Below are 27,015 nucleotides of genomic sequence, written 5' to 3' on the forward strand. Positions count from 1 at the left end.
ATACAACAAAACCTTTGAAATAGTGTTTATCTCTATTTTTGGCTTTTATAACTATTCCTTGGACATAACATCATATTCCTGTGTTTACTAAATGTGGAAGGTTAATCTTTGTCACTACAGAGAAAACTTTCTGCAACATAACACCATATACAGATAAAAAGTAAGGAACAGAAAAGAAGTGTGAAATCTTGAAAAGGACTTTTCTCAGGACTATTTATCGTTTATCCTGTATTACCATTTTCTACAACTTTTCTAGCATTTTTAACACAAATTGAATTCTGTGTGCCCAGTAGAACACCCACTAGTGGCCTGGAAATATAAGATACTCTGATTACGAAGCCTCAAAGAAAGACAGGAATTCCCTGGTTCTATTAGAGTTGTAGGTTTGCTTTGACTGCCAGACTCTGCTTATCATTTCAGGCTAGAATTATCTCGATGTTTTTCTGCCTGGCATGATTTGTTTCTATTTCTCCAGTGTCTACAGACACTAATTTTAAAAACCGTGTGCAATGGTTTTGTTCTTGCTGGGGAAATGGAGGCAGTAGAGGGGGAAGGGCAGAAAGTGTCTCTTGCTTTTTCCTGAGCTAATCTGGGGCAGTGAATAAGATGTCTTTTTCTTACCATTGTCAATGAAAGACCATCCCTTTAACTGCCCAGCTTATTAGTCATATGCTTTGCCCTAAGATATTGCCCTAAAGATCAATACCCTGATTTCCTTTCCATCTGCTCAGACCAAGATAATTAGGCTCTTTACTTTGTTTTGTATATAATGAAGGAGGCAACGAAGTGCTAGTAGAGAAAAAAGGCTATCTCCCTGTGGTAAATATATTGACATTTACAGACACCGACAGAGCACAACATGGAGAGAGTAATGAGAAATTTGACTGCTTTTCCCTCTTTCTCTGTTTCCTGCTTTAGAGCTGCTGCATCCCACAGTGAATTACTAGCTACAAAGAGAGGGGACTGCTCTGGGACTGACAATTGAGAACATTTACAATTAGCTGAATTGATTAACCTTTACAAATGCTGTTATTTTATGAGGTGTTTTTCTCAGCCCTGGTTGAACAGTATGCCTTATTGATTCAACATCCTCCTTTATGGAAGCCCTGATTTGTCTGTGACTCCACCAGTCATAATGCCTGCCTTGCTAATCGCTTCTGCATGTTCCCGGGAAACTTGACATGGGAGACTGATTGGCATTATGTAAATGGGGTCCATGCCTCCCTCTGAAGCCAGGGTGCAGACCTGCCTCTTCGCATCCCTCTCCTGTGGCTGCACACACAAAGAATGCCAGCTTCTGTGCCAGCATCTCACTGACACTCAATTCACTGCCTTGCTACAAATCCTTGGTTTCTATCCAGGTTTCTTTAAATAATTTGGGGTATGTATGTGTGTGAGGGCAGAAGGTGGTGAAAAATTGTTAGAAAATAGAATTGTCTTTAGTTAGTTGTTTTTAAGATTATAGACTGACTTTGAGTGTCACTTTGAGTAGTGATCGGAAAAACATAACAAAAGGCATAGTCATTAGAATGAATTTCATTCAAAGAAGCTCTGTGCTCAGAAATAATAAAAAAAATCACCTTGAAATGGCTGCCTTCCCTCCTTAATTCTCCATCAAGCTATATGAATACAAAGTAAATACCAGTTGGTTTAGTCTCTTTTCTTGTTTACTTCCCTCCCCACTTTTTTCCTTCTATCTTTCCTTTCTTCTTCATTTCAATGGGTAAATTTTTGTGATTTAAAAGATAAAACGACTGCCAGCTTGAAATACTACAGGGCACGTCCATCAGCTCTCCCACCAGTGTCTCTTAAACGCTTCCTGCCCTCAAGACTGGCTGCATGATTTGCAGGGTCCAGGGCAAAAGGGAAATGCAGAGCCCCTTATTCAATCATAAATTATTCAAATTTTCTAAATAGTAACAGCAGAGCATTAGACTCAACCCAGAATGCTCCTAAACATGAGGAATGTGCGATTTTGCACGTCACATGTCCAGAAAGCCACCCTTGCCTTCGCCTTGGCTTTTTGTGAAAAGACGGGGAGGCACAGGCCTGAGGTGATAGTATTTGTCTTCTTTCCCAACTTGAATTTAAACTTCCTTCATGTTGAACCTGGTTTATTCTGGATCATGCTGGATTGCATATGCTTGTTTCTCACTTAAACTGCTGCTTAGTTGGGTCTGAACTAAGAACACCAAACTTGCTTGCATCTTCTGCAGGGCGAGAGAACCAAAATTAGACCTCAGTGACTTGAAACACTTTTATCCATGCCAGTTATGAGACTGGTATGTTTGTCACTTTGTGTATCCAGTTATGGCTGAAGAAAGTTTGTTTTGCTTTGTGAGATCAAACTGAATATTTGGCTTGATGCATGTGCAAATATATGTACATTTAATCTACTGTAATAAATATACATATTCAGATGCATCAGATATTTTACACATATGTGCATAAAAGAGTTGAGTTTATGGCATGCCAAGACACAGACGAACAATGATGGAAGACAGCCATTTTTTAAAATGAAGTATTGATGCAATTTTAAAGAAAAAAATCAGGGAGCTGCTCTAACAAAGTCTGCAGCATTCACAGCATGACAAACAAATTAGAAAACAGCAGATGCAGCACAAATTAAGATGTATTTAGCACAGCAGCCCATCAGATGTGTGAACGTCTTTTGTAACTCAGCTTTGCAAGGTTGATGTATTGCACTTTAGACAGCTGATAATGAACCCTCCTAGCAATTAGAAGTAGAAATACTGAGGAGTCAAAATTGTGCTGTTCCCAGTGGGTCAAAAAAGGGAAACAAAAAACCCATGTGAAACTTATTTCTTTATGTGCTTGCAAAACAAAGAAAACGTTTCAATTTATATACTGGTATATTTGAATTTCTCTTGCCTTTAAAAAATTCCTACTTCATTTTAATTACCATCCGACTCTAAAGTGTCATTAAATAAGTATGAATTCTGTTGCAGTTACACACGTTTTATGGCCAGTACAATGTCTTTCTTTTATGGGATACATTATTTAGTAATCTTACATTAAGACAATAACTTCAATCATTATGCCTTCAAATAGCAATAAGCATGGTAATGGCTTTGCTGAGCTGCTCCCTGGCTCTATCATTTTGTTTTCCCTTTAATATTAGAATATTGTTTTTATTTTTATCCAAAGAGTGTGTGCCATCCCCTACCCCCAATTTCTGTTTTCTGAGAGTGGTAAGCACCTTTGCAGTAGGGAATAAAACATCAAAGTTCATCTAATAGGCAAAATTCTGCTCCAATCCAGTCCCAAGACTAATGATGCACAGATAATGTTAGCTTTTTTTTTTTTTTAATCAATGTTTGCTTTAAGCAAGTCTATCCTATCCTTCCAGGAGGAAGAGGTGCCTGGTAGTCACTCTGTAGAATTCGCAGTAGTCCAAAGTTCTGTCAAGTATGGGTTTTGACAAACTTAGAGAACTTGAAGGAATTCATTGGAGAATAAGCCAAACAGCATGAAGGTAGAAAGACGACAAGTAAGAAAAAGAAACCTAATTGGTATATTCTGCCTAGGAAAGAGGTATCTGACAGGTGATGTAAAGTCTGCCCCTCCCTACATGAAAAAGCTTACATCATTCTGATATTCATCGGTGTTAAAGAAGTCAGCATTGCAGGTACCATTTGCTTTTGAATCTGTTTCTTGCTATTCTGTTGTTGCAATCTGCATCCTTAATCCCAGGCTTCCAAAGAACAACCTTCCGGTGTCATGAGAGTGAATTACATTCATGTTTCTGTGAGACAAGATGTCAAAAATGTCAAAGCGCATGTGCTGATTGGTCACATGAACACAAATCACAGAATTTATTTGATAAGGTGGCAATCTTTCCTACTACTTAGAAAGGGGTTCATACAGTGTTGTCCTGGGTTTCCACTGTCATGTAAAGGAATGTAAAATGTAATTTTACATAATGTAAAAACTTTAACAATCTCAGAAGGCCTTAACGTCCTGCAGATGAAAGAGGAGACTGCCCTCAATTTCTTTGCAGCAAAACCCAATTAGGTGGCACCAACCTAGGCTTCCAAATGTGCAACCGGCCCAGTTGTTCCATAGAACTGATGTTTTTGGTTTCTTTGAATAAACATATAAATTTATCCTTCCAGTCTTAAAACTTAAGAAAGTTATATTTGTCTTATCTGATTTCCTTTCTCAGGAAACCAACCATCAGGCCTCCCATGTAGTAGCACCAAACTGAAACTTACCAGATCATCATATCTGGACAATGAGTTACCAGACCCCTCACCCATCGTGACTACCTTAACTAATCACCTGCTGCCTGTTGACCAGCGCCTCTTCCTTACCCCTTCCTAATTCCTGTTTTCCCACACATGATTACATTTCTTCCCTGCTATATAAACTCCTCGTTTTAGTCAGGGAGATGGATTTGAGACTGATCTCCCATCTTCTTGGTGGCAGCACTCGATTAAGCCTTTGTTCATGACAATACTCGTTGTCTCAGTAATTGGCTTTCTGTGTAGTGAGCAGTAGGACCTAGAACAACCCCTGGCATTTCAGTTACAAATGGAACAGCAAATCTATAAAAGGAAAGGTGATAGAATCTATATCATAAGTCTGGAGAGGACCTGGGAGAATCTTCTGCTGATGATTCTTGTCCTTACTGCCATTGAAACCCTAGCTGATGTCAGTGTCATATCTTCCAAGAATACTGGCCATGGGCTCTGCTGAAGTTTCCAGCTGCCACTGGGGCCACTTCTCTGAGGCGGTCTTCACTCCAGTACCCTTAACTAACCATATCTAGGCAACCTTATTGGAGCTGCGTCTGCCTGAGGTTATTGATCCTAGGGCTATCAGCCTCTTGGAGATGTATCTTATGTTAAGCTGGCTACGAATGCTCTGTGTAACACAGATTCTCCCCTGCACTTGTAGATGTTACCATCCCATGCAACCACAAGGGAGCTCACTTAGTGGGTCTGATGGTGGATGCTGGCCTAGGAAGTTCTACACATGTGTGGCACTATCTCCCATCAACATGCATGGGAGGTCAGGCCTGACCTCTGCCTCTGCAGAGATCCTGAAGGGATTGAAAAGAACAGTCAAGTGCTGAAGAGGCTGTGATCAAGGAGGACCTTCAGGGTGAATGGACTGCTCCAGCTCGTGAGTTCACTGCTTCCCAGCTCAAGGTGGCAGATGAATCTGAAGGCTTGTAGGCGCCCTCTGTGCCTATTCAGCAGGTCCCTTATGAAGACTGGAGAACTCAGCCTGCCACTGAATCCTGGTCTGTTATCCTGCTCAGGCCACTGAATGATAAGACCAACCACTGAGTGGGCTAAAGCTGTTATTCCACAGACATTTAAAGAGAAAATGAAGCAGAGAGGATTAGAAATCATGTTACCCAGCTGAGAGGTCATGAACTAGAAGTGTATAGACTGGAATAGGTCTGAAGATGTTTTATTTAATTTTATTTTCAGTGTTTAAAAATTGATGCAACTCTTTGAAAATCAGGACATTTCAGCAAAGATTTGGATTTCAGCTTTTTAATGTTGGCTAACAATGGATCTGCATTCCCACACGGCCATGGTGAGGGGCCTGCTGTCTTTACGTGGCCTGGTACTCTCCAAGTTTCCAGAGTCCTACAGTCCCTATTACCCTCTCTTACTGATCTGGCCCGTTAGTTACTACTTATCATTCTGCTTGACTGTGGGTTTTCTCAGACCTGAGAAACTGTTGTTACTTAACTGATTTCTTTATTCATGTTACCTGTTCAGCCCTTACGGGCATGTGTGTTTATGGCTCCAGCTGTTCTTAGTATCCTCATTTATGTAATCAAAGGGATAAATTAGTAGATCTTTTTCAAATAAAAACATTCTATGATTCAATGGTCTATTTATATAAGCTGGCATATGGAAAAAATGGATTAACTAGAACAAGGAGAGATTTGTGATGAGCTTGAGAAAGAACTGCTAGAAGAAAATGTGAAACATTATATTCTATTTCCTGATGGTGATTTTGAACTCTCCTTATGCTTAATAAAAAGAATGATAATTGCTTACATCTGTACAATGCCTTAGTACTTTTAAAAGTGCTGTCACATAAAATTGCTTATTTGAGTCAATTTTATGAAGCTCTCTTTTTTTTAAAAAAAAAAGGATGTGGATGGCAGGCGATAGGTAATCCCATCTAGGATGAACATCAGCTAGGAGTGTGGGGAGTAAATTAAGGACCTCAGTGTGGTTTCTTCTGGCTGTGTAATTCTATTTTTCATCAGGGTAATGGCCTTTTAAAAAAGAGTCATAAATACACTGTCAAGGAACGATGCTATTGGAATGACTCTGGTTCTCTCTTCTTGGACTGATTTATAAGGCAGGTGGTATCAGGAATCATCGAGCTTATTACAACTATTTTTATTTCACTATTTTCAGTCTAAAGCATACCATGGTGTTTAGAAATAGCTGGAGAGACGTGGATAATTCTTGTTAAGCCAGGTCTCTGATAAGCATCACCACACTTGTAGAAGTCATTTGACGATTTTGCTTTTCTCCATCGTTCAACTTAGTTTGGATTTGTAAGGTGAATGATGTCAGGATGAGTATCTGCAAAGGTAGTATGAGGACTGGCCTCAGATTTCAGAAGCCTGTGTCCTGAGCTTGCCATTTATCCATTGTATGACTTTAGCTCATCTATAAAACAGGATTACATCAGCAGAACTTAGCCTCTTTTGTGTGCACATGGGAGGGCACGTGGACCCAAATGGCTTTTATTCCTTTCCTCCCACAATTGCAATAACTGCTCATTCTCAGAACTGTTGAAGAGAAGAAATGTTTTATAGCTCCCTTAAGGTAGAAGTGTTTGGCCACAGTTGCTGATATCATGTTCAGAGTCAACATTCAATGATTACTCAAGCTTCTAGGAAGTTGCTTGATCAGATAGAGGTTGTGGGTGCATCTAGATTCTAAGATAATGTGGTGCACAGTTATGAGCTAGGTAGTGGGTATCCTGGCTTCCTGTCTCTTCATGTCTTCCCTGCAGTGGTGATCATATGTCCAGTTGTCCAAAGTCATTTGTTCCCCTAGGTTCTTATTTAACTTTGTCCCCTTAAAATAGTCTTTCTTTCCAGGTCCTAGCCCATCTGCTCTGCTTCTTCCACCAAAATTGAAATTCCCCATTCCTAGGCTCTACTTGATAATCTGATACAGTAGTTTATAAGTAGGTATTATTAATTGTACATTAATTGTTAATGTTAAACAAAAACTTATTATAATGCCCCTCTATTCCATTTGCATTATAATCAGGGGCATCCACAACCACAATAGACAAACACATTATCATTATCACTAATAATGGCATTACCAGTACCAAATGGTTGAAGGGAAAAGTGTTTGGGGGTTGGGTCAACAGTCATTCCAACAGCATAAGGCTGATGAAGAAGGTAAAACTATAGGATAATACAGAACATTACAGTATTAATGACATTCAACATGCCCTCCTTAGCCCTCACAGGTGAAATCTCCTGGAGTAGGAACTTTTATAGGAAGACTCTAGGTTTCTTTTTTGTGCACGCACAATGCCCGTGTTAAATAGTTTTATCATTAGTAAAGGTCTTGACCTGTTTTAGGAAATTCTTTGCTGGAGTTTTGGGGATGAAGGAGAAGCAAACATCGTAGGAGTCACTTTATAATGATGAACGTCAGGTACTAAGCCCGCAGCATTATAAGTTAGGGGAAAAGAAACCCAATGATGACTGGACAGTCATTTTTTTGAACCCTGGAAAGAAAGTGAAGCCTGTTGTGTGGTTTGGGAGCACATATTTAGATAATTTTTTAAAAGATAAGCAAAATTTGCCCTGTTAAATGCTAGTTAATATTCTTTACCTTATTTAACATTCAAACTATAGCATTTGACCTTCATTTTCATGCTGTGAAATATTGGTAGTTATTAAGAGTTATCATTTGATATGATAGTTTTAAAATTATACAAGATTGCAAGGCAAAGGGCTCTGATTGCCTTTAATCAAGAAGTGAGGAGTATTCTCTGTGGGCAAATGAGGCACCTTTTTAGAACTTTAAAGAGGGAAAATGAATCAGACTGTTTTGTTGTTTTCTTGTTTTGCTTTACTTTTAGGTATTTTCCCCCTTCTTTGTCTTACCTGTTTATCAATATATAATGTCCAATAAAGGAAACATAAAATACAACTGCATTTTATTTAAAGAAAAAGACCCTCTGGACTTGAAATCATTTCCAGATAAAGGTCAAATACTATTATTTCTTTGTTCAAATAAGTATTTTCTGTTCATGCTCAGTTCATTCTGTGCTTTTATCTTTCTGTGGAATGTGTTCTCTATTACCATCTAGTGAACACAGGCTTTTATATGCGTTGTGTAATTATGAAAGTGTGATACTAAGTTAAATGGGCAAACTTATAACCGAACCATGGCATTTATAGAGCAGACTTTCTGCTGACAATGCTGGAGCCTACTTTCCTTCTTGGGGAAATGCTGGGTTAATTAAACATGGGGATTTAAAACTTTACTCTTTTTGTATTATGGTAATTTTTGAAACAATTATTTTTCAATGTGTCTTAAATACAACAGATACTCTCTAATAATAAGTTCTAACATTAGCGTAAGTTAAAGTTTATAACATCTTTGCATAACTTGTTTCTTTTAATCATCATCACAGCCCTGTAAATTGAATAGTATTACCCCATTTTATAGATAAAAACATGAGGTTCAGAAATATTATGTCATTTAATTAATATCAAATATATAGTACCTGATATATTTCATACTAGACCGTGAATTTCTAATGTCAATCCTGGGATACTGGGGGACTCATTTCTTGTTTTTCTTTCTAGTATTACAAGCCTATCTGTTAATGCAAATTTTTTTTCTTTTGAAACCTCGATTTTTAATTTTTTCCTCTCTGTTGCTTAAAAGACCACTGAAACTTGGATATTCTTTTTTCACCATCTCCTTTTTCAAAATTACCCTTTCTCTGCTTTACAAAAGAGGGGCCTGATTCTTATCTATCCTGAATCTTACCCTCTTGTGCTCCAGGACACAAAGCCTACCTCTCATCCCTGACAAAGAAACAGTTCTTAAATGCATTCTTTTGGGAAAAAGATTCATAAAGCAAAACAGAGAAATTTCTAAAGGACTATTAAAGGAATCTTTTAGAAGGAGGGGTCTTATTTCATCCAGACAATAAACTTGAGTCAAGGAACTATTGCTGAATATTGTAAGAGATCAAAACATGCTTCCCCAAATGAAAATGTTGAGCTGAAGACAAGAAGAAAGAGATGCAGGAGAGATCTATCCTTCCTTTATTTGCTTAAAAGAAGACACAGATTTGCACAGACAAAAAGGTACTATGTCCCCTGCCCCTACCAGGGACAACAAATGTTATCCAATGAAGACAACAGCTTTAGATCCTTTATCAGCCTTGTGATGATACCAGAGAAATTCATATTACCAAGCTTTACTAACTAACCTTATCTGCCATTGGTTTGCCTTCCCTTCAGTTTGCTGCCTGTAAAGACTCCAAGTCCTTTTCCTCTGTCTTCTCACATCTCTAAAAATGTACTGTTCTTTGTTGAAGATGCTATATAAACTGAAATTCAAATCAACTCTTAGAGAACTGCTCATTCTCGACTATCTCTTGTGTTTACGTGAGATATACATGTTAATAAACTTCTGTTTTTTTCTCTTGTTAATACATCTTTTTGTAACAGAGGTCCATTCCAATTATAAATCTGTAAGGGTTATTTTTCCCCTACACTTTCTGTCTGTCTTCTCTCCATCTATATACCTATATTTATCCATCTTACCTATCTATCCCTACATTTATGTGTCTATATATCTTAGAATTATAATTTAGTCAGCCTTTTTACAGTAGGGGTTACTTAATAATGTGGATTAAGTCTTCGTGTTAGGTTATATGGTCAATATTTTCCAAAAATTGAATGAGCTACATCAATAGTTCCAAGATTTTGTGAAACTATGTTTAAAACATGTAAGCAAATTATAATTGTGTCAGAAATTTTGTCTTTTGCAAATAAACTTATAAGTGTATAATTGATAGTAATAAAATATAACAGTCTATAAATCATAATTATGATAATCCCATGGTTCAGGAGAAACTTATGAAAAAATATTTTGTTGTCAACAGTGTTCAAATGTATAGTCTTTCAAGGGTGTATGCAAGCAAGAGTGTGAAACCCTTTGTTCTTGGAAGGTCACTTCTTTGGCAACTGAGAAACCTCTGAGGAATCAAGAACCACATAAGAATAACTTTACCAAAATTTGGCAAGTTGAATGATTTATCTACTAACTCTCATCCCTCATAGGTTGAGGGTTGCTACTGAGGGTGTTAAATCTCCAACAATATTGGGTTGCCCTGTACTTGGACTGACCAATCTCCAGTGGCACTAGAGAAAGGCTTCAGGCAGACCAAAGAATCAGAGGTGGAATCTTCTAGCATGTAGGGAACTGTCCATTGTAGCAATGGACAATGAACTCAGCGATGTGAACTCAGCTATGGACTGAAGAGACATGGAGCATGGAATCAACAGTATCTTGCACTACTGATGTTCCACATTGAGCCCTCTCTACTACTGACACTTGATGGTGGTTGCTGACCACAGTTACTAGAAATGACTTCAAACAGGAAGTTCAATGAAACAAGCAGTAGTTTCAGCTGCTGCAGATGGTTCCCGGGCCATAATTGCTATACATTTTTTCCTTCCTGTACCACGCAATCTAGATGCCATTACCTTCTGCTAGCACCCTTTTTGCTGGTCTTTATTACTTATCTAGCAAGTAAGCAAACTTCCCTCCTGAGCTCTCAAGACCCATGGTTACCCTACGCTTGTGGTTGGTGCAATTCCACATTTATGTTTATAAACAGGTCCTCCACATGAAGTCGAAGAAAACATGTACTGTTTGAAGTTCTCTATTGGAAGAATTTCCCCTCACTACTGACCTTTAGTGTCACCTCTGGAGCAGTGCTATAGTGTGATCACAGTTCATTCTTGGCTTATAGGAACAAATGGAGTCAACCTACCTATGAAAAAAACCCATAAGTTTTCTCCCACAAGGCCCTAAATGTGAACTGAGGGAGATGCATCAGTGCAAAAGAAGTAGATGATATAATATTCTGGCCCATTTGCATAAATTATTTGTCCCCTTATACCTGCTTGGATATGATCCTAAATGTACCTTTTCCGTGGAGTTACTACTGGAACTTATTACTATAATCGCCTAACCTTATAATGTGGGATCTGACAATAGCCAGCTTACAGTGACACCTTCAGTCTTATAGCTACTTAATATCCCATGGTTAGATGGTCTCTCTCAGGATCTAGAAGTATGACAGGATCTGTTATTCAAATAGTATTTTTCTGTAGCAGAGGGCATGGCCTTGCTCTAGCACCATAAATGTCTGTGCTTTAACTCTTTTTGGGGCTTCTCAGTGACAGTACACAGCCCTAATCTACCAAGTTGTTTCTAGCATCACTGGATCTACTGGGGCTGTGATGATTAATATTAAGTGTCAACTTGATTGGATTGAAGGATGCAAAGTATTGGTTTTTTATACATCTGGGTGTTCCTGGGTGTTGCCAGAAGAGATTAACATTTGAATCAGTGCACTGGGAGAGGAAGACCCAGCCTTAGGAAGACCCCCACTCCCATTGTGGGTGGGCACCATTCAATCAGCTGCCAGTGCAGCTAGGAAAGCAGGCAGAAGAAGGTGGAAGAAGCTGACTTACTGAGTCTTCTGGCTTTCATCATTCTCTCATGCTGGATGCTTCTTGCCCTCGAACATCAGACTCCAAGTTCTTTGGCCCTTGGACTCTTGGACTTATACCACTGGTTGGAGAGGGGCTCTTGGCCTTCACCCACAGACTGAAAGCTACACTGTCAGCCTCCCTACGTTTGAGGCTTTTGGGTTTGAACTGAGACACTGCTGGCTCCTTGCTCCTCAGCTTACAGACAGCATATCGTGGGACTTTGTGAGTAAATTCTCCATAATAAACTCCTTTACATATATACATATATACAAATGTACATATATCCTACAGACAAACAGAGAGGCAAATCATGAATGAACTTCCATTCACAATTGCTTCATAGAGAATAAAATACCTAGGAATCCAACTTACAAGGGATGTGAAGGACCTCTTCAAGGAGAACTACAAACCACTGCTCAGTGAAATAAAAGAGGCCATCTCACTTTCTTTACCAAAGGGAATAATCTCTGGCTTATTTCAAAATTCACAGTAGGCTGTTTTCTTGTCTAACGTAATAAATCTCATTGTGCTATCCATTAAATAAGTACATTTATTGCAAGGTTTTGGTTTACATGATTGTGAGAGCTGGCAAGACAAGTCTGAAATCTGTAGGGCAGGCTGTTAAGAAGGGTAGGCTGGAGCCCTTGGGCACAGGCTGGAGCTGCTGTCCACAGGTGGAATTTCTTCTACTTCAGAGAAGCCTCAACTCTACTCAAGTCCTTAAAACTGAATCAGGCCTGCCTAGATGATCTAAGAGAATCTTCCTTACTTAGACTCAACTGATTATGGGCTTTAATTAAATATCTTTGCAGAAACATCTAGTTTAGTGGTTTACTGAATAACTGGGAACTATAGCTAAGTCAACCCCAAACTGATCATTATGGAGAACCAGTGAAGAAACAAAGAAACCTGGTGGGGCTCCTACAGATGAGGCAAAACCTGGCACTTACTTTCTTTTCTGTTCTGAAAAGAAAGTGCTGGTTTAAGCCGTATACTCACACTCGACTTTTACATGCATTTTAAGCCTATCCATTTGTAAGTGTAGTTCTGCTGGTAATATAGAATTGGCCTAGTTAGACTGATCATCACCTCCCTATGGAAGAACTAATTTGGGAAAATTAGAATGATTTTCCCACCCGTCTGCCCCAGGTTTCCATACATGTAATTTCTTTTAGTCAATCAAATTTATTGTGAACAAAGGCCAAAATTATTGCAAACTAGAGATATAGCTGATCCCTCTTCTTCCCAAAGAATCAGTAAGGCTGATTCAGAAGGCCCTTTGCTTCCATGTATGTGATTTCTTCTCAGGATACACAGCTCTCACATAATTGCATGGAATCAGTGATGAGTTGGGGAGTTCTGGCTTGCAAGAAAGGCTTGTTTCTGCTGTCCAATAAAGTGTATCATGGCAAGATATTCATTAACTGTAAAGCTACATTATATTTTGGTTGAAAATTCTCTTTCTATTGCATTATATTTTATTCCAGGCTGTGTTGTCTAACATAGCATAATTGAACAGGTCATACAATTAGTGACTTATAATTTTACATTCCTCACTCATTATCAGCAATTCCCCAAACCCCTCAAACTCAAGCAAAATGAATATAGTATATTCTATTAACTTTTCATAAAGATATCAAAACCAAAAAATAGAACCACTTATCTCATAGAAATTAGATGTTTATTAATGTTTAAGTCTGAAAATCTTTCCAAGTTTTCTTTTCTGTGCAGTCTTAAACAGAAACATTCACTCAAGTGCCTAATTCATGACTAAATTCCTTCTTCAGTAGTTGAAGCCTGACCTGTCCTTCTCCCACTGGATCTAGTGTAGCTCCTTCATGATTTCCAAAATTGGACTCATCCATCACTGAGTCATCAATATGTGCAGTGATTTAAAGTTTTTAAAGTTTAGGAGTATATATAGTATCTCATAGTAGCCTCACATTCATAAACTGTAGAACACAAAAGTCTTCAGCACTATAGCAGTTATGACAAATAAAAAATGATATTCTTAAAATCCGGTGTTTTATAGACCGTCATTGTAATTGTCAATCATAGGCCATACTTTGGTCTTAGGAATATTGTAAAATATACAATATAGGGAACTCCCTTATCAGCTGTTTGAAAAACTATGATTCTTTTTTTCCCTGGAGGAAAAAAAAAGCTCATCCACAAATACTATTATATCTTCTTTCTTCTTAGAAAGTGGTATTTAAACCATTTGTCTCCACTTGTAAAGTGGAGCTCCTGGGTCTTTCCTGATGTTCTTTCTGAGTTTTTGAAACCCCAATCAAGTGACAAAAGGAGAAACTAGGGAAAAATAACTCAGTACCAGGAAGCAGTGGAACAATAAAAGGGAAGTATAAAGCATGCAGGAAGTGACATACGTAGCAATTATTAACAATAAAAAAGCCATGTATTTTGAAATTAAAGACAATTGAAAAATCTATAGGTCAAATGAGAAATTATAATGGAAATTAAAAATCTATAAACCTAAATAGCAATTAAATACTACCTATAAAACTTACAGGATAACTAGAGTGGTATTGGAGAACAACTTATATACTTAAATGTTTATATTGGAAAAAAAAAAAGGCTAAAAACTACTGAGTTTAGAATTTAAGAGGTCAAAAAAATAAGAATACAGAAAATAGAAAAGATGAGCTAGTAAAACAAAAAATCAGATTAAAAAAATGTTATGTTGGAGAGGATTAAAAAGACTATAAGTGACTTCTTGAAAACCTCGTTAAAGTGACCCCAAGAAGTCACAAATAAACTAGAACTGAAAAGGGTAACTACAGAGTCAAGCGGATATTAAACAAGTAAATAATTCCACAAGTAATTCCAAAAATTTTGAATTAAAATAAATAATAGCCCAGAGGTTTTGATAGGTTGTGTCACTGTTACTGTTCAGCTCAAAGAATTTTTAAATTTTCATTTTCATTTCATTGTTGACCCAATGATCATTCAGGAACAGGTTATTTAATTTCCATGTATTTGCATGGTTTTGAGGATTCTTTTTGGAGTTGATTTCCAATTTTATTCCACTGTGGTCTGAGAGAGTACTTGATATAATTTTGATTTTCTTAAATTTACTAAGACTTGTTTTATGGCCTATGATATGTTCTATCTTGGAGAATGTTCCATGTGCTGATGAATAGAATGTATATTCTATAGTTGTTGGGCAGAATGTTCTGTAAATATCTGTTAAGTCCATTTGTTCTAGGGTATAGTTTAAATCCATTGTTTCTCGGTTAACTTTGTGTCTTGATGGCCTGTCTAGTGCTGTCAGTGGAGTATTGAAGTCCCTCACTATTATTGAGGTCTGTCTATCTCATTTCTTAGGTCTAGTGTAATTGTTTTATCAATTTGGGAGCTCCAGTATTAGGTGCATATATATTTAGGATTGCGACATTTTCCTGTTGGATAAGGCCTTTAATCATTATATAATGTCCCTCTTTGTCTTTTTTCACTGCCATTACTTTAAAATCTGTTTTGTCTGATATAAGAATAGCTACTCCTGCTCACTTTTAGTGTCCATTTGAATGGAATATCTTTTTTCACCCCTTTACCTTGAGTTTATGTGAGTCTTTATGTTAGGTGAGTCTCCTGAAGACAGTAGAAACTTGGCTAGTGAATTCTTATCCATTCTTCCATTGATTATCTTTTAAGTGGAGCATTTAGGTCATTTATATTCAATGTTAGTATTAAGATGTGAAGTACTATTCCATTCATCATGTTATTTGTTGCCTAAAAGTGGTGGTAAGAGGAAAGCTCATAACATTAAATGCCTACATCAAAAAATCTGAAAGAGCACAAATAGAGAAGCTAAGGTCACACCTCACGGAACTGGAGAATCAAGAACAATCCAAACCTAAACCTAGAAGAAGAAAAGAAATAACAAAGATCAGAGCAGAACTTAATGAAATTGAAACAAAAACAAAATACAAAAAGTAAATGAAACAAAAAGGTGGTTCTTTGAAAAGATAAACAAAATTGATAGACTATTAGTGAGATTACCCAAGAAAAGAAAGATCCAAATAAGCTCAATTAGAAATGAAATGGGAGATATTACAACTGATAACACAGAAATATAAAAGATCATTCAAGGCTACTATGAACAACTTTACATGCATAAACTAGGAAACCTAGAGGGGATGGATAAATTCCTGGAGATATAGAATCCTCCTAGATTACACCAGGAAGATATAGAAACTGAACAGACCAATAACAACCAGCGAGATTGAAATCATAATAAAAATTTGCCAACAAAAAAGTCCAGGACCAGATGGATTCACAGCTGAATTCTATCGGATATTTAAAGAAGAACTAATACCAATCCTATTGACATTATTCCAAAAGATAGAGGGAATCCTCTCAAAATCGTTCTTTGAAGCCAGTATCACTCCCAAACCAGGGAAAGACATAACAAAAAAAGAAAACTACAGACCAATATCCCTGACGAGCATAGATGCAAAAATTCTCAACAAAATACTAGTGAACCCAATCCAACAATGTATCAAAAACATAATCCACCATGATCAAGTGGGTTTCACACTAGGGATGTAGAGATAGTTTAATATATGCAAGTCAATAAATGTGATACACCACATACACAGATTTAAAAACAAAAATCACATGATCATCTGAATAGATGCAGAAAAAGCATTTGACAAGATCCAGCATCCCTTTGTGATTAAAACTCTCAGCAAAATCAGCATAAAAGGGACATACCTTAAAGTAATCAAAGCCATCTATGAGAAACACACAGTCAACGTTATACTGCTCCCTAAAAACCTATTGAAATAAAAAAAAATAAAGTACTAGTTTGATATTGTTTGGATATTTGTCACCACCCAAATCTCATATTGAATTATAACCCCCAATTCTGGAGGTGAGGTTGGGGCCTGGTAAGAGGTATTTGGGTCTTGGGGTGGATTCCTTATGGCTTGGTGCAGTCTTTGTGATAGTGAGTGAGTTCTCATGAGATCTGGTCATTTAAAAGTGTGTGGCAGCTCCCCCTCTGCACTCTTTCTCCTGCTCCTGCTTTTGCTGTATGAAGTGCCTACTCCTGCTTCAGTTTCTGCTATGAGTAAAAGCTTGCTGAGGCCCTCCTAGGTTAGATGCTGGTGCCATGCTTCCTGTAGAGCCTGAAGAACTATATAAACCTCTTTTTTTATTTAAAAAATAATAAATCTTTACAAAAATACTACATGAAGATTGACTCAAGAAAAAAACTTTGACCCTGAAGGTCAAAGTCTTATAACAAATACAAAAATAAGCTTTACAGTTTTCTTCTATCAAATGTTCTAAGTTACATGCTTAGAAGTATATTGAGTAGAAAGAGCTGTATACATTTAGTGGCTGTGAGGGCTAATTTTATGTGTCAACTTGACTGGGCTAAGAGATGCCCAGATAGCTGGTAAACATTATTTCTGGTTAAGTCTCTGAAGATGTTTCCAGAAGAGATGAGCATTTGAATTAGTAGACTGCGTAAAGAAGATCACCCTCACTGATAAGGGTGATCACACAATCTGTTGAGGGGCTGCATAGAACAAAAAGGTAGAGAAGAAGGAATTTGCTCTGTGTGATTGAACTGGGTTATCCATCTTCTTCAGCCCTTGGACATTAGCACTCCTGGTTTCTTGGACCTTCAGACTCTGACTGGGATGTACACTATTGGCTTCTCTTGTTCTCAGACCTTCTGGTTTGGACTGTAATTACACTAACAGCTTTCCTGAGTCTCCAGTTTGCAGAGAGCAGATCCTGAGACCTTTCAGCCTCCATAATCATGTGAACCAGTGCCTCATCACAAATCTCTTTCTGTCTCTATATACTATTGGTTCCATTTCTCTAGTGAACCCTGATTAATATAATGGCATTTTTATAAAGCAGAAAACAAACAGTGCCAAATAATGTGCTGCTTAGGAATACAAATGTTTGTGATGAAAGTATGAAAATGTGTAAGGGAATGATGAGCCTAAAATTCAGGAAAATTTTTTTGGGGGGGAAAGGATGAAGGAGATGGTATAAGGAGATGGTACTGGAAATGTTCTAGTTATTAAGCACTCTAGAAATTATAATTGCCAACATCACCTAATGGTCTCTATCTAATATCCCTGATTCTCAGTGCCTTTTTGCGTTACCTGTCAATGTCATTTAACATGGTTCTTCACTCCTTCCTGCTTGTTACACTTCCGGTCATGTGGCTTCCACAACAACACATTTTCTTGGGTTTCCCCCCATCTCATTGGCTTCTACTTCTCAATCTTCTTTGCCAGATCCTCATCTCCCTTATCTTTTAACATTTCCTTGTCCTAGGACTTAGTTCTTATTCTGCTTTCCTTTTTGGTATTCCTTATGTTTGCTAGAAATAATCCCATCTCTGGATTTTTGCACAGATAACTACAGCAAAATCTTTCTATCTCTATCAAGTCTTTGCTCAGATGATACCTTCTCAATAATGGTCACCCCTGAGCCCTGAGATTAAAATTGCAAACTCTTCTTCTTGCTTCCACTTCCAGTCTTTTCCACCATTCTGTATTCACTTTTCTCTCTTTTCTCATAATATGTATTTAATACATTTATATACACCGAGCATAATTTAATTATTCATTATACCTATTGTTTGTCACTTGATGCTAAAATATAAGCTTAAAAAGGCAGAATTTTTTGTCACGTTTGGCTGTTCATGCATCAAAATTTTTAGGACATGGCTGGCACAGAGTAAATGCTCAATAAACAACTGACAAATCCTTTTTTGGTCATGAATCTAACCGTAACCTACTGAATGTCCATTGGAAATAATTTTTGATTGATTGTTGTTGTTTTTATTTAAACCTGTGATGCTTTTTAAAAGATTCCATATAGATTTAAATAAAACTTACAAATTACAGTCCATTTTGTATCTTGGGAAGACCATGGAACACAACTTGAAAATGTCATTTTTAATAAGAATTTTACATAGAAACTTTCATATGTAAAATATAGCAAATTGAACTAAAATGAATACCGTGAAAAAGCAGAAATACAAATATGACATATTATGCAACTCAGTTTTTTTTTAAATGGAAAGATAATTAAATACAAGGTACAGACACACAAACCTAATCAATGAAAAACACAGGATGTTATACAATCTCACAGGCCCAAATAAAATATATACAAATAGGACAATTTGTTGGAACCTTATTGGCAAGAAAGTTTAAAAACAAGGAGATAAAAAGTACTGGTTGCAAAATGTGAATTACAAAGTAATAGAACAAGTAAGAGGAGTATGACATGAACAGAGATTCTTCGTCTTTTGTGAGTCTTTTCTCCTCTGAAAATTCCAAAGGTCTTTGCTAATAGATTAGTGGAAGCCACATGTCTGCAGTGTCTCAGTGCACAGTTATCCAAGAGTTCTATCCAGCCTCCGAACTCACAGACTCTTGCAGTTCTCATTCATAATCTATTTCCTTTTCTTCAAAACATTTATTTAATTTTAAATATATAAGCACTACATGAATGTGTTTCATTATAAAACATTCATATAAACAGTTAAAATTACCCCGATCAGCACTTTCATTTCCAGAATTCTCTACAATGGTAGTTGTTATTTTGTCATTTTTCTCTGCATTTGCACAGCGACATACATGTTGCCAAAAATATACAATCAAGGTGTGTATCTTGGTCTGTATATTTCTCTGATGTGCTTTATTCATCCAACGATTTATTTTAAAGATCTTTCCGTTTTGATTTACTAAATTAGTTTTAAATGCTCCATGGTCTTTCATAGTACATAGTTGACTTCAGTTGATTTTATCTATTTTACTACTTCTGGAAATTTAGATATTTCTAATGATCTTTTATTGCAAAAAGTGCTGCTATGAACGTTCTTACAATATGCCCCTTGTATACATGTAATTTTTTTTTTCTAGGGTAGATATCAAGTAAAATTGCAGGGACATAGAGTTTGTGCATTTAAAATTTTAAGTGGGCGCTGGCAAATAGTCCTTCAAAATGTTTTTTGTCCCCTAATAGCATCAATATAGATCATTGTTTTCTTCTGAATGTAATCTTCTGTGACCTGCAGTAGTAGAGATGAGGTAACTACTTTCTAAATGCTTAGAAAGAATACACATTAAAATGCAGAATGAAAAGTCACTAGAACCTATTATGTAGCCTCAAGGAAAATTGGATAAGAAACATAGTGGTCTACAAATAGACAAAACCATGTATATTTATATATGATGACCACTATAATAAGGAAACAGTGAGGCTCTATAGGCAACAGTGACACGAAAGAAATTTGTTTAGCTGCTATTTCTTAATACAAAATGAGATGTTAAAAAATGAAGAATTTCTTTTCAGGGGCTAAAAAATAAAGAATGAAGAAAAGCTATTATTATCTATTATTATTTTTTCTTCAGTAGTAGGTTTTCTTTTTTTTTTTTTTTTTTTTTTTTTGAGACGGAGTCTTGCTCTGTCGCCCAGGCTGGGGTGCAGTGGCCGGATCTCAGCTCACTGCAAGCTCCGCCTCCCGGATTCACGCCATTCTCCTGCCTCAGCCTCCCAAGTAGCTGAGACTACAGGCGCCCGCCACCTCGCCCGGCTAGTTTTTTTGTATTTTTTTAGTAGAGACGCGGTTTCACCGTGTTGGCCAGGACGGTCTCGATCTCCTGACTTCGTGATCCGCCCGTCTCAGCCTCTAAAAGTGCTGGGATTACAGGCTTGAGCCACCGCGCCCGGCCGATTTTCATTATTTTTTGCTTTATTTCTACTTGTACTTATTCCTTTAATACAAATAAATGTGTAAACACATATTCTTGTTTTCACTGTCTTTACTAGATAAAATATAACATTCTGTTTACATTCTTGTGCACCTTGCATAAAATACCAGTCTATTGAGATCTTCCTCATTCCTTTTTACTAATAGGTTATAGTAAATTTAAAAGTGTGTGGCACCTAGGTTGTGTTCCATTATGGGCAGGTGAACCATCCTGGGTAAAGTATGGTTGTGCCAAGAGGCAACTTGTGCCTCTTGTGAGAAGTAAACTGAATAAAAAATTTTCCACATCATTTGGGCTTTATTGTTTTCAGAAGTTCTCAGAATATGTATTGTTTAATAATAATGTATTTATCTTTTGCATATTTACTCCACTAATCTATGAACTTATTGTTGATAAGGAATATAAATTATTCATGTTTATACGAGTAAATTCCTGCACCATGATAGATGCTCAATAAAGGGTTTGTGGAATTCATGCATAACTGCTGGATCAAATTGGAGACCTCCAAATGTGACTATTCTTAAGATTTCTGGACTATGTAAATCCCACATCCAGACTTGCACCATACAAGCCCAATAAGTTCATGTGGGATTTCCATTTTCGTAGCTACTGGAATGAACAAAAATTGGACCCCGTAGAATAATAAATTTATTGTGCAGTTAATATAATTAACAGATTTTGTACTGAAATGATAAAGATTATAGAACCAAATACCTAATGAGAATATGGGCATTGAAACTAAAGGAAGAAATTAGGCAAAAGTCAGGAAGAAATAAGTCATGAAACTCTCAGTTTGAAATATTAGAATTTAATATTTATAAACCATTCACCTGGGAAACAGTAACTAATGAGTGGTATATATGGTATAAAGTGATTATCATGCCACTAACTATGTCACTAGCAAGCACAGTAACTCATAAGTAATATGTGTGTTAGAGTGTGATGAACATGCGGCTAGCTACACCATTAACAAGCTGCTTAGTATTCTGCCAACTATTTAACCTCTTTGGACCTTGGGTTCCACCTCTGAGCATTAAACATGTTGACTCAAACAGCTTAGGTCATCCTGTTATTACATGCCATGATCACACATTTATCTTCATCACGCATTATTTTTCCAAATATTAGAAAACGTCATTCCACTCAATTCCAAGGACTCAGCAATTCAGAAAAACTTAAGTTTTATGTGATTAAATATGACATCTACAAATTGATTGTATCCCCAATAATTCAGGTCTAAGATTTATGGAGATGGGATGTCTTTAGGCAAAACAACATATAATCATAACTTGGACAATTTCGTGATAAGGAAATTGAAACACAAACAATGTGAATGCCGTACTTGTGACAGGAATCCATTGTTTCCTGCATGTGCATTCCAGCACATGAAGACATGGGCAGAGAGACACTCTGGAGTTCAAATAATTTTAATTGCAGGGTTCATGAAAATTATCCGAGGCTATCTATAAATCAAAAGCGCTTACCCTAGGGCAGTGTGGTGCAGTAGACAGGTCAAAGGTCAGAATCAGATGGAAATGGAATTGAAGTGAAGCTTTGCCATTAGCAACTAAGTTTTTAAGGAATTTACCTAATTTTTCTGCATCTTAATTTTCTCATCTATAAAATGAGGCTCATAATACCTTGTTATATGGTTTTATAAGGAATACATAAAATGCCTTAAGTAAATTGGTTGTTACTTAATAGGTATCTAAAAAGAGCTTTTCATCTTTAGTTTTTTTCATGATCTTCAAGTCTACTTTAAAGTCCACAGCACTGACACGTGACAAGAACCCAATTATTTAACAATTTGAGAAATAGTTACTGAAAGTCCTCTTTGCATCTGATAATGTGTTAAATGCAAGAGATACAATGGCATCTCCAGAGAGACATAACTCCTACTTTCATGGAGTCTCCACTCTAGTAGAGAACAAAACCTAGAATACAACTGTATCAAAATATCACATATACCCCATAAATACGTACATTTATTATATATCAACAAACAAGAACAAAAGTATCATTATAGGCTGTGATAGTTGCTATGAAGGAGACATGTAGGAACTATGGGAAAAATAGTGAAATATTGGGTGGTTATTAATCAGAACAGAAATCTATTGTATTAAAAAAGGAAAATATGTAAGTTTATGTTAACAGAAAAAGAATAACTTCTTACAGTAAATTCAGTAGAATGTTGCACAGGTCAGCAAGATATTGCAGAGAAACAGAGTAACTCAAGCAAAGGAAGTAACAGATATCAGAGGCTGAGCAACTGTAATCTAGGCAGTTGTACTTTGGAAGAAGTCTGGGACTGGATTTGAGAAAGAAAGGATGAGATAGTCATGGGTTGTACTTTGGTTATAGGCGAAAAGGTGTATAGCAAGTAGCAAGTCTGATAAGAATTGCTTCGATACTGAAGTTCTTTTGTATCTCCTGTGACTTGGTTAAGGGAGTATGTGAGGTCTTTGTGGATTCATGTGCTTCATCTATTTTTTATCACTGTGTGCTAAGAAAATTAAGAGAGAGCAGGATAGTCAATTATACAATAAAACATGAAGTATGAGGAAGAGTTTGCAGTGTAAAGAGTAAAGGACCTTCTAGGTAATTGTAGATGAGGTAATTTACTAACCCAGATTTTATTGAGAATAACTGAAAATATTGAAGGACACCTTAAGCAATTTCTGCTTAAGACAGCAGAGAGCTACAAGACTATGAAAAATTAAATGAATAAGATCTTGGAAAAGAAAGAAACCAACAGAGATGAGCCCCATATTTGACTTCTAAAACAAACTGAGAATTATAAAGGCAATATTTACATAGATATCACTGAGGTACTGCTTTTATTAGCAAAAGTGTTGAACATATCAAATGACACCAGTGATTGAATGGACAGATAAAACCCATGTAGTCATATGATAGGAAGCTATGCAGAGCATACATAGAATTAAATATCTATACTTATCAGCCTGGGTGGATTTCAAAAACGACATTGAATGAACGGAGCAAGTTGATCAATGAAATGCATAAATTTAGATACATTTCAAATATGCACAAAAATTTTCTATGCATATGTAAGTATTTAAGAAAAGGATACAATAATTTGTGTTGTTTTTTGCTAAAGAGTTATCTGGTAAAATCCAACAATAAATTGTTGCTTTCGTTTACAGGAACTGAGAATACACTAGATAGAGAAAAATGTTACAGTGTAGTAGCATACACAGTACTCTTCAAACTACTAAGTTTTCTACCCCTTTCTGAACTCAGATCTCATCTGGAAATAATAGCTTACATGATAATTTGTCTTTCATCTAGATACAATTTCTTTATTGAAATATAATTTTATATATTTTGATGAATATGTAAGAATATAACAGTGGAAAGAATATTTAGGAAAGTGTAAAGGATACACTTCAAATATATGGCATTGAATTTCTTTGATGGGTGTAGTGATGAGACTGAGAATAATAGATTAAAGAAATGCAAACCAAAAAACGTTGGGGTTGTATCTCCTCTGATAATGATATTATGTCATCAATTGGAAGGTACTTTTGATTGAAATCTTTCTAGTTGGAACCTATGAATACTCACTGAAAGAATATACTTTTCAATTCAATATGCTATTTTACTGAAAATCTTATAGAAATGAACAGGAGAGTTTTCAATGAAAAGGATTATAATCCACTATGTTGAATTGGTTATGCAGGGGAAATAAATGAACTGAGTGTGAATAGGCAAAAGAAGTCTCTGGAACCCTTTGTAATCTTCAGTTCTGCATAAGTTTCTAACAAAATAATTTCAACAATTTATAACCAGTTAATAAGCAAAATATTTATTAAAATGTTTACATGATTAATTTATCACTAATCAGTATAATTTTTAAACTCTTAGAGAAATAAATTATGGTACATTCCTTAAATAATGATTTAATCTTAATCTCCACTGATAGCAATATCACATACTCTGACATTTAGTTGAGTTAGTTTGTGTGATAGACAAGCTATCTCTGATAGTAAGTAGATTGAAATTTTTACCATGAGAATATTTAGTGTGGTTGCTTATCACCTGTGGTTTGCCCTGTAGTGTGTTTGTTTTCCCACACTAACCACAGTTTGTATTTCTCCTACTTTATCTTGTTCATTTATTTCCATATCCTTTCTCATTATTCAATTCATTGTCATATATTATAGTGTTTTTGGTTACTCCTTTCAAAACATATTAGTATTTTTCTTTTGTTTCTCAGAGGTCTTCTATTGTATGCATGGAGTTAATTGCAATGTAGATAGCAAGATCTTAATTTTCCAGATTATCAAATTTCAAGCTCACATTCATATGGATGGAATAAATAAAACTCAGACACATTGTAATTCTGATAATGATATTGTCATCATAATATCATCTGTAATTCATCTCTGCCTGTCAACATTTCTTCACTAGTATATATATTTATCATGTAATTTCAGGGTACTGACACATTCAGTGTTTGATATTATCATGCAAAGATCACTTCCAAATGAATCTTGGAAAAAGATGAATGTTTGTTATTTTCTGAAAGTGTGTGTAGAATTGCTGTTAGAAGAAGAACTTAAATATTTTGAGGAATTTGCCAGTAAAACAATCTGGACCTGTAAATTTCTTTTTGGAAAGTTTTAAACCATAAATTCAATTTTTAAATTGGACTATTTAGGATATGTAATTCATCAGAGATGGGTTTTAATAGTTTGTGGATTTTGAGGAATTGGACAGTTATCTAAATCGCTGGATTTATGTGGGTAGGGTTAATTGTTCACAATATTCTCTCATTATCTCTTGAATGCCTGAGGGGTCTATAATGATATTTCCCTTTTTCATTCCTGATTTTCCTTTTTTCACTCCTGATTTTATTAGTGTCTTCTTTCTTTCTTTGTTAGTCTTTTTTCTTTGCCTGTCTTGTCTGTTTTGCTATAGGTTTATCAATTTTGTTGATATTTTAATATTTATTGTTGCTCTTTTCAAAGAGCCTTTTTTTTTTGCTTCATTAATTTTCACGATTGTTTCCTTTTTTTCAAATTCTTGGTTGCTGCTCTTACCTTTATTTATTATTTCCTGTTTTCTACTTGATTGGTGTTTATTTTGATCTTCTTCTAATTTAGTAAGATGGAAATTTAGATTGTGGTATGATACCTTTCTTTATATCTAATATTAACATTTAATGCTATAGATTTTCCTAGAAGCACTGCTTTAACTGCATCTAACAAATTTGGTATGTTGTATTTTTCTTTTCCTTTAATTCAAAAATATTTTCCAATTTATTTTGTGACTTCCCCTTTATGGATTATTTAAAATTATATTATTTAATTTCTACATGTTTGGATATTTTCTTTTTTTTCTGTGATTTGTTTTTAGTTTAATCTATCAAGATCGTAGAACGTACTTTGTTTGATATCAGTTCTTTTAAATTGGTAAGGTTTATTTCATGCACTGGGACCACAAACCCACAGTTTATTTCATGATCCATCTTGATGAATGTTTAATATGTACTTAAAAAGTATATATATTCTTCTCTGGTTGGGTGTGGCATTTAATAAACATCAACTAGATTCAGTTTGTAAATGTTTTTTTCAGATCTTCTATATTCCTGTTAATTTATGGTTTACTGGTTGTATCTATTATAGAGAGAAGTGTGTTGACACTTCCAACTATAGTAGTGGATTTAGATATTTCTTCTTTCACTTCTCTCAGATTTTGCTTAATGCCTTTTGAATCTCTGCTGTTAGGTGAATAAGCAATCTTTATTTGGAAATGGAATGTATATTACATGAATAAGACTATAAAAAGGGGGGTAAGGCACATATATTTTATTATAAGATAACATCATATATGAGATTTATTAGAGATGAAAAGTTTGTAGTTTTTAAGAACACAGTTATAGAAATAACCACAGTTTAATCTGTGAAAACAATCCAAATCTGAGAAAAGGTGATTTCTTTACCTCTTTTCAGTATGTCATAATGAGAAATTCATATAACATCTTCCAAAGCTCAAAGAAACCACCTTAACTAACTTCGCCACCTGAAGAAGGTAATTATAGTTTTAAAACATGATACTCTGCAAATTAGATTGTAAATGAGAATGCCATGAGCTCAGTACCAAGTATCTTGCTTTGCAAGACTATTAAAACTAAAGAAGGAGTACCATTTCCTATTTTAAAAATGAATATTTTTAGAGAATAAATTAGCTTTTCCTGCCAAATATTAAAACATTATTAATCTATAATATGCCATATTTCCATATAATCACTGGTATTTCTCATAATGCTTAAAGTACTTCCTTTCCTGAAGATAATTTTAACATGATTATTTTACCAGCATTATCAATAAGATTTTTAGTGTATATTTCTTAAGAAAGGTATATACCAATTCATCTCCCTCCTGCAATCCAAATAGTATTTTATTTGGAATAAAACACTATTTTAATTATCTGGTCCTTTCT

This window comes from Mandrillus leucophaeus, unplaced genomic scaffold (genome assembly GCF_000951045.1).
Source record: "Mandrillus leucophaeus isolate KB7577 unplaced genomic scaffold, Mleu.le_1.0 Scaffold221, whole genome shotgun sequence".
Lineage (NCBI taxonomy): Eukaryota > Metazoa > Chordata > Mammalia > Primates > Cercopithecidae > Mandrillus > Mandrillus leucophaeus.